Source organism: Geospiza fortis, unplaced genomic scaffold, assembly GCF_000277835.1.
Source record: "Geospiza fortis unplaced genomic scaffold, GeoFor_1.0 scaffold203, whole genome shotgun sequence".
Classification (NCBI taxonomy): Eukaryota; Metazoa; Chordata; class Aves; order Passeriformes; family Thraupidae; genus Geospiza; species Geospiza fortis.
The window spans coordinates 2,890,321-2,903,239 of record NW_005054385.1 but is presented as its reverse complement, the minus strand read 5'-3'; positions in this window follow the sequence as shown (position 1 = coordinate 2,903,239).

The following is a 12,919-nucleotide window of genomic DNA, read 5'->3' as shown; positions in this document are numbered from 1 at the left end:
AGCAGGAATCCCTGTCCCACTGAAGACTGAATAGGCTGTATAGTCATGCGCCTTACCTTTTTCTTTCTCAAAGACTTTATTTAATGCTTTGGCAGGAAAGACGTGCAGACAGTAAAATATTATTCTGGGAGGGTTTCCAAAAGGTAGGAGATGAATTTCTAATTCCAAGACTATGATGCAGGAGGGAAGATGCTGTTTCTGTTTCTGGCTGTCTTCTATACTGACATGTTCAGGAGAGGTTTTGGGTTCTTAGCCAGAGAGCACTATTTGCCTCTGCTTAGCGACCTGGGGAACAGGACATATGTATTGTATCTTTTTTACACTTGTGTTTACCTGTTAGCTAGATCTTATGGTTCCTCTTTAGGAAACAGTATCTGTGCCGGAAGCCTAAGTGCTCAAGACTAATTGCCCTACCTCAAAGCAAAGTTTTTGCGATGCTCAGGACTGAGACACTAGAGTGGCTTTATTTATTCTCATGCTAAATGTGACAAAGCGGTACACTCTGATGTGGCAGATAAATGTGGCACCTGATACCACTCTACACAGAGGTTTGTTTCATCATCTGTTGAAATTAATACCCTTTTACTTACTTTTAGAGGCATTTGATCCTACTGAATATTTGATTTTCATGTGAGGAATTTTTCTTTTACACTTCAGAAAACAGAGAACTAAAAAGAAGGCTCAAACACAGTTCTGATAGGAATTCTATACAGCGATTCATACAGGTATTTCCCCTTGCATCAGCAGCAGTTGCATAGAACAGGTAAAAGTCCAAGACTTTCACAGGCCTACAATGACTTTGGAAACACTGCTTTTGGTGATTTCAAATATTTTCAAGGTGTGATACTTGAGACTGGATTTTCAGCAACTTCTGAAGGCCAAGACACTGTTTAAAGTGTCAAGTATATATGTCAAGAATTAATAGAGCCAGCTTTTATACTCACATCTGAAAGAAATAAATTAATTATTTCAGAAGATATAGAAAAATTAGGTTCTTTAGCAAAGCACTTATGAGGAAGCACACTGATGAATTAAGCAAATGAATATAAGGTATGCATATAGATAAAATGGGATAGCCCCCCTCTCCCCCCGTCCCCAATACTGTGTTGTCCAGATCCCAATTCAATTTATGAAGAAGAGAGCTAGAAGAATCATTCAGATCTTTGGTGCCTCAGTATTTTTCAACCACTTTCCCCTAAGTTAAAATCAAGTCCTTTGTAACTCATCTGCAAAGTCCAAATACTGTGCGAAGCAATTTTGAAGTAGAAAGACAACTTTTTCACAATACTGTATGCTGCAAAAGCTGTAACTAAGTCTAAAATAGATATATTTTTCTCTTTGGCTTAACCATGTGAGGAAGTACAAAAAAACAAAGCAATAAAAAACAATGTCCTATATATTTATAGATTGGCTATATATAGTCCAGCTGCAAATGCTGAAGTTCAGTTTCTACAGTTCTTCTTTAGTTTTATTACATTTTGAAGGCTATGAGATAAGTAACATTATTTTTATGTAGATTGCTAATACTCCTGTTAGATGGAAGACAGAGAATTCAAAGGAGAAATTAATATACAAAGAAGATTTGACTTCTTCCATTAACTTAATATCTTCTCTACAGAGGAGCTTCTCTTTTTGTAAGATCAGCATTTCTCAATGCTGTTCTTTCCCTTTCAATAATCCTTCTGTATCTTTCCCTTTCATATAACTGAAATCAATATTGTCAGCTAAAATTGCTTCCTAAATTCTGTTCAATGAAGAGGAGTGATAGAGTGCAATGGAATAGTAATTAAATTCTAAAATTTGATTTCTTTTTCCTCCTCTGAAAAAATTGTTAGGCATAATATTCCTTTTGGAAAGGTGAAGAAAAATGTTGCGTAAAACTTATTGAGCAGCTGTCAGTAAAAAGGAGATTCGAAGACCCTAGTCCCTCTGACCTCCATTGCCTTGGGTTTTTTCTTAATTCAATCAGTCTGCAATTGCATATAGTTAGGTATAAAACTCAAGCCACAATTACAGCTTGAATAAAGCTACATAAAGAGGAGGAGAGACCTTTATGGGTCTCACCCTTGATGAAAATATCACTTTTGATAAAAAGCTATATACATTGCACTTTCAAATAGAGTTGTTCCATTATCCAGCTAATTCAGTCATGTGAAAAGTCTTCCTCCAAATCCAAGCAGAAAAAGCTTTTTCAGTATTTATTTACCTGGATGGTTTTCTGGAGGACTCTGTCAGTTTGCTCATTGACTAGTGAACTAGTCACCTTAGCAGGGGTTTTCCTGCCACATGACTCACAACTTCAAAACAGGAAAAAGAAAAAATATGCTATATTTTACTGCAACTTTTTCATATTCAGCTGCCATTTTGTTTTATTTATTTACAGTATGGTCTTGATGGAACAGCAGTAAAATTTTCTGGAGCGTTACGCATCCTCTTAGTACACACAGATAAAATCTGAGTGTTTATACAGAGAAAAAAACCCCAACTATTGAAATCAATGGGTTTGAAATTCTTTGAAGAAATTACTTGGTATTCTGCTTCACTAAATTATTAAGTAAGTTTTAGTTTTGTGCTCTTGCCACATGGAAGCCTACTTTAACATTAAAGAAAAATTGTATGATTGGGTAAAAATTGGTAATCATCCCAAGACATTACTGAAAAGACAACTTTGCTTCAGAGTCCTCTACAGATTTTGGAAATCCAAGTGTATTAAATGATTGTCCCTTGTTAACACCATTGTGGTGACTTCATCAAGGAAATCCATTGAATTTTTAGGCAGGACACCTGCTGTGGGGAAGAAAAAAAGATTTGAATCTTTCCCAAACTCATATCAGTCCAAGTATGCATTACAATTATCTTTTAATATAGTTTTTACTAATTTTCGCAGTTCTAACATCAGGTTTACTGGTCTAAAGTGTCACTTATCGTCCCAGGAACCTTTGCACTGTATTAGCCATTTGCCAGCTGTCTGGCATTAACATAGTCTTTAGCAAGAGGTTATATGTTCTGCAGTTAGCAATTCCGCTACTTTATCTTCAAATGCATTTATAAACACTCGCTGATATTTTCCCCCTTTATTTCTTTTCACTATATCCTCTTACTGCAAAAACAATACAGGATAGGTATTCAAACTATCCATCTTTTTCTTCTTTGTGGAGTACTAGGTGAAAGATATAAGATCAAGACTCAAGGCTTTGACGTCCTTATCATATCTACTACTTGACTATATAGATGTTTTCCCTTCTACTAGCTAAATTCTCATGTCATTTGTTTTTGGCAATGCCCAGGATTAAAATCTCACCTGTAATGATCAGCTAAGTACCCAGCTCATGTCTGCATCTGCCTAAAACCAATTTTAAGCACTTTTTCTACCTCTGTCTCACCATCATGGCCAACTGCATTGGACATTTTTGCAGCTTGTGATATAATTTCTCTTCTTCCCTTACTGCTCTCTTCAAAACAGAGATGTTGCTACCTATTTCCACAAACTCACTTATTTAATAATCTTATGAAATAGAAGTGTCCCCTAGCATGTGAGAGACAATGCCGTAGATCCCTTCTGTGTGATAAAATTTTAAATCCCACTGAGCAGGATCGCTAATTGCCAGAATATAAAGTAAGGTTTTTTCAATTACTCTTATTGCAGAACAGAATAATTAAATAGCCACTGCAATGTTCTTCAGACTAATGGCTGAGGAAGTAATTTGGGACTTGGAAACCTGGATTCCAATCCCTGTACTAATGAGTGTTTAAAGTTCATTCTATTAAGTGTTTTATTTCAGAAAACTCCTTAGGTTAGTGGCTAAAGCATAGAGCTAGGAGACACACATTAAAACTCATCAAGCAGAAGGAGATATTGACCCTACTTGTTCTGCAACTTGGGCATGTGCTGAGCAGGTGAAACACTGCATGGGCACTCCTGCATCCTGTTTGTCCTCTCTTCATCTTCTCTCCATTTTTGCAGGGAGCAGTGATGAATTCCGTGCCCCAGGAGACAGTTTGGATGTGGGATCTATCCTGGCTACTACATGGCAGTACCTCATTTGCCCTGAAATGCCATCATCTTTCCCAAAGTAGTTGTCTGCTGGCTAGCTTAGGCTCAGGTGCTGCATTTCTATTTTTCAGTTAGGTGATTAACTCTTGAAGTATAGGTAAAGTTTCAAGTTGTAATCAGCAAGCAAAGGGTTCCTATTATATTAGTAGCTTGATACCCAAGAACAGCTATAGTGCTGAGAAATACAGCATTTACAACCACTGCTGATGTGGTGTGCAGCTTTTGAACCTCTAATTCAGGTCACAGAGGTCAAGTGATGCTCTGTGGAGCAAGGTCTGTATTCACAAACAAGGAGTTTTACTGGTTAACAATTTTAAGTATCACTTATGTCCTAGAATAATAGATTTCATAATTTTATGAAATTATTGTCTAGATATACTCAGGTGAGAGACAGTGTAAACCATGATTAAGAAATCCATCTACTAGGAAATTTTCTGGAAGCAGAACCTTACAGTATGCAAGCTACTGAGCAGTTATTCAAAACAGGCAAAGCCTGAAATGAGAGAGGTGTTCTAAGATACGTAATAATTGCCTATCTTAAATGAGCACCTTTTCATATTAAATTCTAATTTTTCTCAATTTAATTTCTAAAATTGAGAAAATACAAAGATAAGATTGCAAACTAACCCTAATTTGGATTCTCTTCTAATAGTACCTTCTTTTGCCAGTGGTCTTGTGTGCTTCATTGATCTTTTATAATTTCTCAAGTGTCTGGATTATTATTACATTTTTATCCCAGTTTGGTCATACATTAGTGCTCCATTGGCTCACTGAAAAAAACTAAGAGGAGACAGTCAATTTAGTGGCTAAAAATTACACCTTAAATACTTCACTCTCATGGTATTCCAGGCATGCAGGGATTCAGAGAAAACTAAGACAATGTAAAAGGATTTTTAATCAAGTTATAAAGCTGCTGATATTCTCCTAGCCAAATAAGAAAGTTTTATTTATATTACTGTAAAATATTCATCTTTAACTCCATGACCACCTGGAAATGCTACTGCAATAAATATTACTCGTACATGTAGGAACTGGGGGGAAAAATACAAATAGATAATTCATGTTTATTTGTTAACTGCTCATTTAGATTTAAATGCCTATTGTTATTTTTAATCTAGTGATGTCATTCCTTCATATTCTGAGGTTCATCAGTGATCTCATGCCTTCATATTCTTTAGTTTGTCAAAATGAACAGGACTCTCTTTAGTAAAATAGATTTAAAGGGATTACTTCAGCATAAGAAATTTCTAGAATTACACAAAATTGTTATCAGGTAATTCTGTTCCTGAACATTACTAGAAAGCTATATTGTGTCAGGCAACTATGGAAGCCAAAAGAAGGATTTGCTTCCTGTAAGAAGTAGACATAATCTTATGCTTTGAATCTCCTTGCCTGTTTCATTCATGAGCATGTTCACACAAAAAATGCACTTATGCAATCTCTTTACGCAAAATACAAGTGTACTACAGCAGCTGGACAAACTCAGTAATATTGTGCAGAGTTCTTAATATTTCTCCTTGAAAGTTCTTCTCATCTACATGGCATATTTTTGTCCACTGTGATATTGTTACTGAGAAAGTACTCTCCAGTTTCCCAGGGCATCCGATTTAATTATTAAATGCCTGTTTTCATACATTTTCTTTCTTCCCGAATTAGTCTAATTCCAATGGTTTACTTTTAATGTATCTTATTGATATTATTTTTGAAAAAAGTCTTTACACTCAGGGGAATCACCTGAACTCAGGCTGGAATACTCTTCTTTTGCCTTGTACTGAAAAATAAAGTCTTGTACTAGAAATATGAAAGAATACCAAATCTGGTAGCACAATAGTAATTGGCTTCATTTTCAGAATGCCTAAGCACCTGATATAATTGTCAGTTTGGCAAAATATATCAGTCAAGAAGTTCCAAAAGATCTGTCACACCACCTCCAAGAGTTTGACATAATTTGCAGAGTACCTGAGTCATATTCTTCACAGGTATAATAGAACCAAATCTGTCCTCTTGACTGCAGTGCTCTGTGACAAGTATTTTTAAAAAATGTGAATATTCACAAGCCTCCTGAAAAGTAAACTGGGTTAATCTTTGCTCATGCCTTAACAGGATAGAGGATGTTAAGAATGAGCTCATCATTACTAATCCTGTGTTCTTTGCTTGGACTTTGGAGATAAGCTTGGTTTCAACAAATGATATAAAACTAGGGACCTTAGGAAACTACTTCTTTAATGTAGCAGTAAATGAAGAATTTTTAATGTTCTTTTACAAAATCACCTGAGGTAGGAATATTAGACATCGCTGTGGGTAACTCAGTGAACAGCTTCAGTAGGCTGTCACAGATAAAGATGCATTTAAAAATAATAGGATGAAGAATAACAAGAATAGCTTAATAACTTTGAAGACACATCAGTAAGCGTTCTGCTCTGAAATGTTGCCCTGGACTTATTCCTTCTCAAGGAGGTGTTTCAGTCCTAAGTGTGACTAAGAAATGGATAACATACATTGGCCAGGTATAGAAAACACTTTTGAAAGAAAAAACTACATGGACTTCTCACTTAACTTTTTTGAGTGGCCTTCTATTGTAAAACACAATGTTATTAAAATAGGTTTTTTTTTAAATAAAAGAGCCTAAAAATAAAATGCAACAAGAACAAAAGGAGTAAGACCTATGTCTCCTTTCTCTTATCAGAAAAGTTAGCAGCAAGTAAATGAAATATTAGAAACAGAATTATTCAAAATTTATAATGAAATTGTTTTTTTTCCCTAAAATTTTTCCTGAACCTTTACAAATTATTATCTTGGGGAGTCTGATCTCTAATGTCAGAAAGATTATAATGTGTATAGGGCATCAATTTAGATTTATAACTAGTGTTTCAAATAAGAGACCTCGGAAGAGGAATCCAACCTATTATCTCATAGCAATCACTGCCAGAACTGTTACAGGGCACATCTGAGACCAGACAGGTCTGCAGACCCTGTCAGCCTGCTGCATACTGGAGATGCACTTCCTGCCAGAAGCAGAGCTGCTTCCTTGCTCCACATCCACTGATCCAGCCACATCAATCACCAGGCTTCTGTCACCCACAGCATTTAAAGTCATGCTGAACACATGCCCTAGCAAGGGGAGTGGATTGTCCCCTTATTTACTGCCAAATCCTGAGCACCATCCATATACCAAACGTCTGATCAACTTCCATCAGAGATAGGATACTCTCCTAAACTTGGGGTCTAGACACTGCCTTCTCATCACAGATTACAAAGAGGAGCAGCTCTGGTGCTCACAGGCTTTATCTGCTTTCTGTAGCTGAGAGGAAGGACACGTCAGCCATCTCTATCATCTGCTGAAGACCTAGATCAAGCTCGTAAAAATGACAAGAAACTTTCACTAGTATGACTATTCTTAAAAGGGCAAGTACTTTACACCAGTAAGCCAGTTTTCACTGCTCAGGGGTTAGGATAAAACGGTATTTGTATTCTACAGAGATAAAATGTGTTCCCAGAATTTAAAACTGGCATTTAATTACAGGCATTCTTGCATTTAAGAAATTCAGACATGGTGACACTCAAATTGAGACAATTTTTTTTGTATACATATTATATTTCTGGCCAAAACATCACCTCTCCTTTTAAGCACACTTTTCAAACACTGTGTGTCAGATATTTTTTTTAAACATCTGCTGTCACATCTATTTAGGAATTACAGCTTTTTTATCCCTCATTGCCATTCTTTCCACCTCCTATAATTCATCTCTATAGTTCCACTATTCCTTCACAGTGACTGCTGTCTTGTTTCATTTCTAGCTCTGCTGCCATGAGTCAGTTTCATACTACAGACTAGAGACCAGTAAGCGATACTCTTCTAGTTAAAAGGCTTTTACCTGCTTACAAGGAAATTGTTTATGAGCATACTAGGGGGCATTTTCATGCAAGTTCACACTTTGCATCATAATAAACAGAAATTACCCTCTTCCCTCCAGTGTGTGACTGTGCAATCACTTTCAATGCTTTAGTGCCGACCTTCCCAGCCTGCCCACAGCTCTGTTATTACATAAGTACACATGTAGAAATAAGCATGTGTATTGGCAGAGTTTGTGCCTGCCAAAATATTGTCAGAGTTTGTGCCTGCCAAAAGAAGCCACCCTCTGCAAATGTAAATCACTACATTCCATAAGAAAATGACACCTATAATTGTATGTCTCTTTATTAATGCCTCCTAGTGCGTCCTGTATTTCGCTTGCTGTAGATCTATCATCCTCACTTAGAATCTGCAATTACATTTGCCACTGTCTTCTAGGACAGTTTTCAAAAGTAAGCCTTTGGACTTTATCTACAAAATACATGTTTACTTGTGCAAAGAGACACTTGTGTAGAAAGACATGAGCAAATATTATCTGTCATATACATTTGATCTGTGTAAATACTTGCCTGTAGAAATGAAAGCATTACACTCAAAACAGTTGAACTAGAGTAGAAGGAGTAAAACTGAAACTAGTTACTATGTAATAAACTATTACTCTGTAACAAACTAATTACTAGTAATAAACTATTTACTAGTTTATTGCTAGTAATTAGTTTGTTACAGAGTAATTAGGTAATTCAGGTTTACATCAAAATAGATTTAGGAATTCTTTTTAATCCCTAATGAAACTAGAAACTGAAAGAGGTTTTGTGGTTGCAAATAAAAGGAAATAGATAAATACATATTTTCATAGTAGATGTCATTATTCTCTTCCTTATTCCATAATCCTACTGCTAGACTAAGCCAACAAGGACCTTGCAAACTTCTGCATTTGTTTGGGAGATCCAGCCCCACAGGGCAGCACAAAGTGGTCTGAGCAGAGAAATTTTTCTGCCACCCTTTTGGTATTTTTGTGCATTGGATAGATAGCTATTCATGAGTGCAGAAGCAGAAACAACAGTGTTCACCTGCAAGTCTTAGCTGCCAGACCCCAAAGGCCCTCATGCACAAAAGTGAAAATGAAAAGGGAACACAGAAGCACGGCTTACAGTTGATTATTTGAGAAAGCAGAGACAGGCTTTATTGATTTATTTTTGTGAATAAGCATAGACAAAATTTTTATAATATGTTTTTTTTCATTAATGCCAGATTGCACTTTCTAAATAAAATTTGTGGGTATTTGAGTCAAAGGGAAAGTATTTTTTCCTTTTTCTGTTATGCAAAATGTGCTCATAAAGCACAATTCATAAAAATCCTGGTGAAGTTGAAAAAAAAATTGCCAAAACAATTTTTTTAAAGTGCCTCTTCAGAGTAAGTAAAGAGTGCATACAGAGACTTAAAATTAATTATTTTAAACTAGCAGAAATATAGCAGCTCCACCTCTTGGAAAAACTGTTCTGTCACTTATGTAGCATGTGCATGAGAAGGGCAGCAGGGCAAAAAACTCATCCAAACTGACACATGTATATTAGCTCAATGACAAATGAATTTGATGGCATTTAGCTTGTAGTGAATCCTCCTTTTGCCACATACCTAACATACATAGGAGAGATGACATACTGAATTTAACATGCAAGAATAACAGTGACTATAGGTCACTAAAAATGACTACAGATTGGCATGTTTTAAAGTATAAGCAATCCTTGAATGTCAGATTAAACTCCCAGAGATTGTCAGAAATTTCTAGCAAATACTATACAAGCCTTAAAATTTCAGGGCAATTCTGAAAGTAGCTTTAGGATCTGGGGTTCAAAGTGTTTTGTGTTTCCCTGAGCATTCAAATGCTGATACTGCACTGAAGCAGACATAGAAGTCTGATCATGAGAAAGTCTGGAAATGGCCAACTGGTTCCTTTGGCACCTCCAAAGGGGACAGCACTGGATGTTGCTGCTGTTTGGCGAATATATGCACACTGCTTTTGGAAAGGTGCCTGTAAAAGGGCCTCTCTGCACCTCTCTGTGGGGGTGGAGGTAGGATCCTGTTCCTGTTCTGATGAGAGTGACTGATTTTTGTTTAGACATGTGACTTGGGTACTTTCTTGCTCAGGGACCCAATGAATCATCTCAAAATTCATAGGCAGACAATTGTAAAGGGAGGAGATTGGTTGTTTCTTCCCTCAGTTACAATACAGCTTCATTTTTAGGACCTGCTTTCTGAGATGGAGTTCATCCAGGCTGGCAGAAAAGAAAACAACTTTTTCTTTCCTACTGTGTTTAAGTGAAGGATATCCAGATACATATGCCTTAGATTTAAGAGGCGAACACAATAGTCAATGGTATTTAAAGGAAAATATTATGCTCCCACTCCATCTGGAGAGAGTTCTGAATAGAACCATTCATTAAGTGTTGGATTTGTGATCGTGTCCCTGTCCTCTGTTCACAATTCTGACTAGATGAAGCTCTGCACACTGGGTTGCTAAATGCTGGAATCCACATCCCAGAACTCCAGAGCGGCGATCAAGGGCCTAGAAATAAGGTACATGGAGATGCATGTAGATGTTGCCACTCCACCCTTCAGAGAACATGACTTGCTGAATACTGGAATTCTGTTCTTGAAAAGACTTTTCATGGTCAAGTAGTGTGTAACACTTCGATGACTTGTTGCTTTCAACACTGTCACTTGCACTGCTGTTTCCTGGGACAGTACAGGAAGATCTTTTATCTATGTGCCTTGATCATTCCGCAGTAATGATCACAAATGGGAAAATGGATTCCTACTATGAAAGGCTTTCTACTCCAGAAGACAGGCTTCTTTGAGACAGAAAAAGCTAGTTTTATTTAGACCAGCTTCAACATTGATAAATTTTCGATACTAGTAAAATTTTCTGAGAAAGAACATTCAGGTCATACTTTGTAACAGTAGCAGAGATTTCATAATTTAAATAGGAAGATCTTTCCCACATTGAACTTGGTTTTGATCTTCTGAAAACATAAATAATCTAAAATACTAGTCAGGGTGAAGAAACCACACTATCTATATATTTCGCACGTTTGCATCAGACTACTCTAATGTAGAATATATTTTGAATGTGTGAAGGATAATAATTTTTTAATTTAAGAACAATAATTTTTAAAAATTAGTTTTTCTGTTGAGAAATTGTCTGGTTATCCAAACTCTTTAAAGCAGTCTACTGTGTTATTCGTATTTTAAATATCACTTTGCTAATACAGTAGCTACTAATCTCATATACTGGGTTGCAAAGGTATCTTTTACCCATCTGGAAAGAATTAATTGTAATTCTGTAGAAATTCTATTTCCTGAATAGGGTAGGATTTAATGTAAAAGTTGTTGTGTTTTAACCCCAGCCAGCCAACAAGCCCCAGGCAGATGCTTGCTCAGTCCCCCACCAGAGAGATTAGGAAGAGAATTGGAAGGGTAAAAGCCAGAATACTCATGAGTTGAGATAAAGACAGTTTATTAGGAAAAACAAAAGCCATGCACTCAAGTGAAGAAAGATAAGAAATTATTTCACTTCTTCCCATGGGGAGGCAGGTGTTCAGCCATCTCCAGGAGAGCAGGGCCCCATTATGCGTAGTGCTTGCTTGGAAAGACAAATGCCATCACTTCAAACATTCCCCCTTCCTCTTTCTTCCCCTCAGCTTTATGTACTGAGCATGATGTCACATGGTCTGGAAATCCCTTTGATCAGTTTGGGTCACCTGTCCCAGCTGTGCGTCCTCCCAAGCTCCCATGCCCTCCCAACTTCCTCACCGGTGTGGAAGTACAAACAGCAGAAAAGGCCTTGGCTCTGTGTAAGCTCTGCTCAGCAACAACAAAAACACCTCTGTATTATCAACCCTGTGTTCAGCAGAAATCCAAAACACAGCCACTGTGAAGAAAATTAACTCTTCCCCAGCTGAAAACATCACAAATGTATTAAGCCCTTTCACTTTAAAATTAGTTTTGATAACTAATACTGCCTAGTCTTTTCCTCAAAAACACAGCAAACTTTTGGTTGAGTAATATTGAAATAAGGGAATAAAGTGGAGAAGTGAGAAGAATTATACTTCAGGGAATGCAAATTTTATACAATTTCCCATCAAGTTCTGGAATATCACTTCAAATAGTTGTTTAGCTGTACAGCTTACCCAGCCAGGGCCAGTTTGAAGCAGAGGGTGTTTGAGTAACTCTGTACTTTAATAAATGCTTCCCTGCCTTCTAACATCTCAGAAGTGCTTTCAATTAACATAAGTGTACTGTTTCCTCGGCAGCAGGGAAGGGTGAGAAGGAGGGGTAATGTGGAAGGTAGAGGAGGGGAGAAAACAAAATACTGCAGACACAGATAGCTAGGAAGGAAGAAGATGCTCTTCCCAAAGTCATTTCTCAAACGAGCCATTTCATAAATTAGAAAAACAAGCACATAAATACAATCGACAGTATATTGAGTAGGAAGTGTAACTGCAGGTAACATAAAATTGAACATTTGCTTTCATCTTCTCCCTGCTTTCATTTGTTCTGCAAGTGCATAAACTTTCCAGACTTGTTAAAGAGAGAATTTCTGTAAGCAGAACCACAATGTACATTGATATTTGTGTGTACTATGAGCACATCCATAAAACTTTAGGTGTGATGATGACAGCACGAAACAAACAGACTTCTGTGACAAGAGATTTGAATATGCTGCAGAAATTGCAGACTTTCAGGGTATGAAGAGTGCAGAAACAAATAAAAAATCTCCCAATAAACACAAAGAAGCAAGCTTACATTTTATATGTGTTTGAATTGTGAGGGTTACTGGCTGGAAGAACCTACCATTACAGATTTGAAAGCACTCATACACACCTGATAAAAGCAATGCCCATCTTTCACATTTTACAGCCTAATAAGGGAACCTGTTATTAAGTAGCCTTGAAGGAACTTTCCAAATAGAACAAAGAAAACACAAATCTATAGAAATTCTGTTCTTAAAG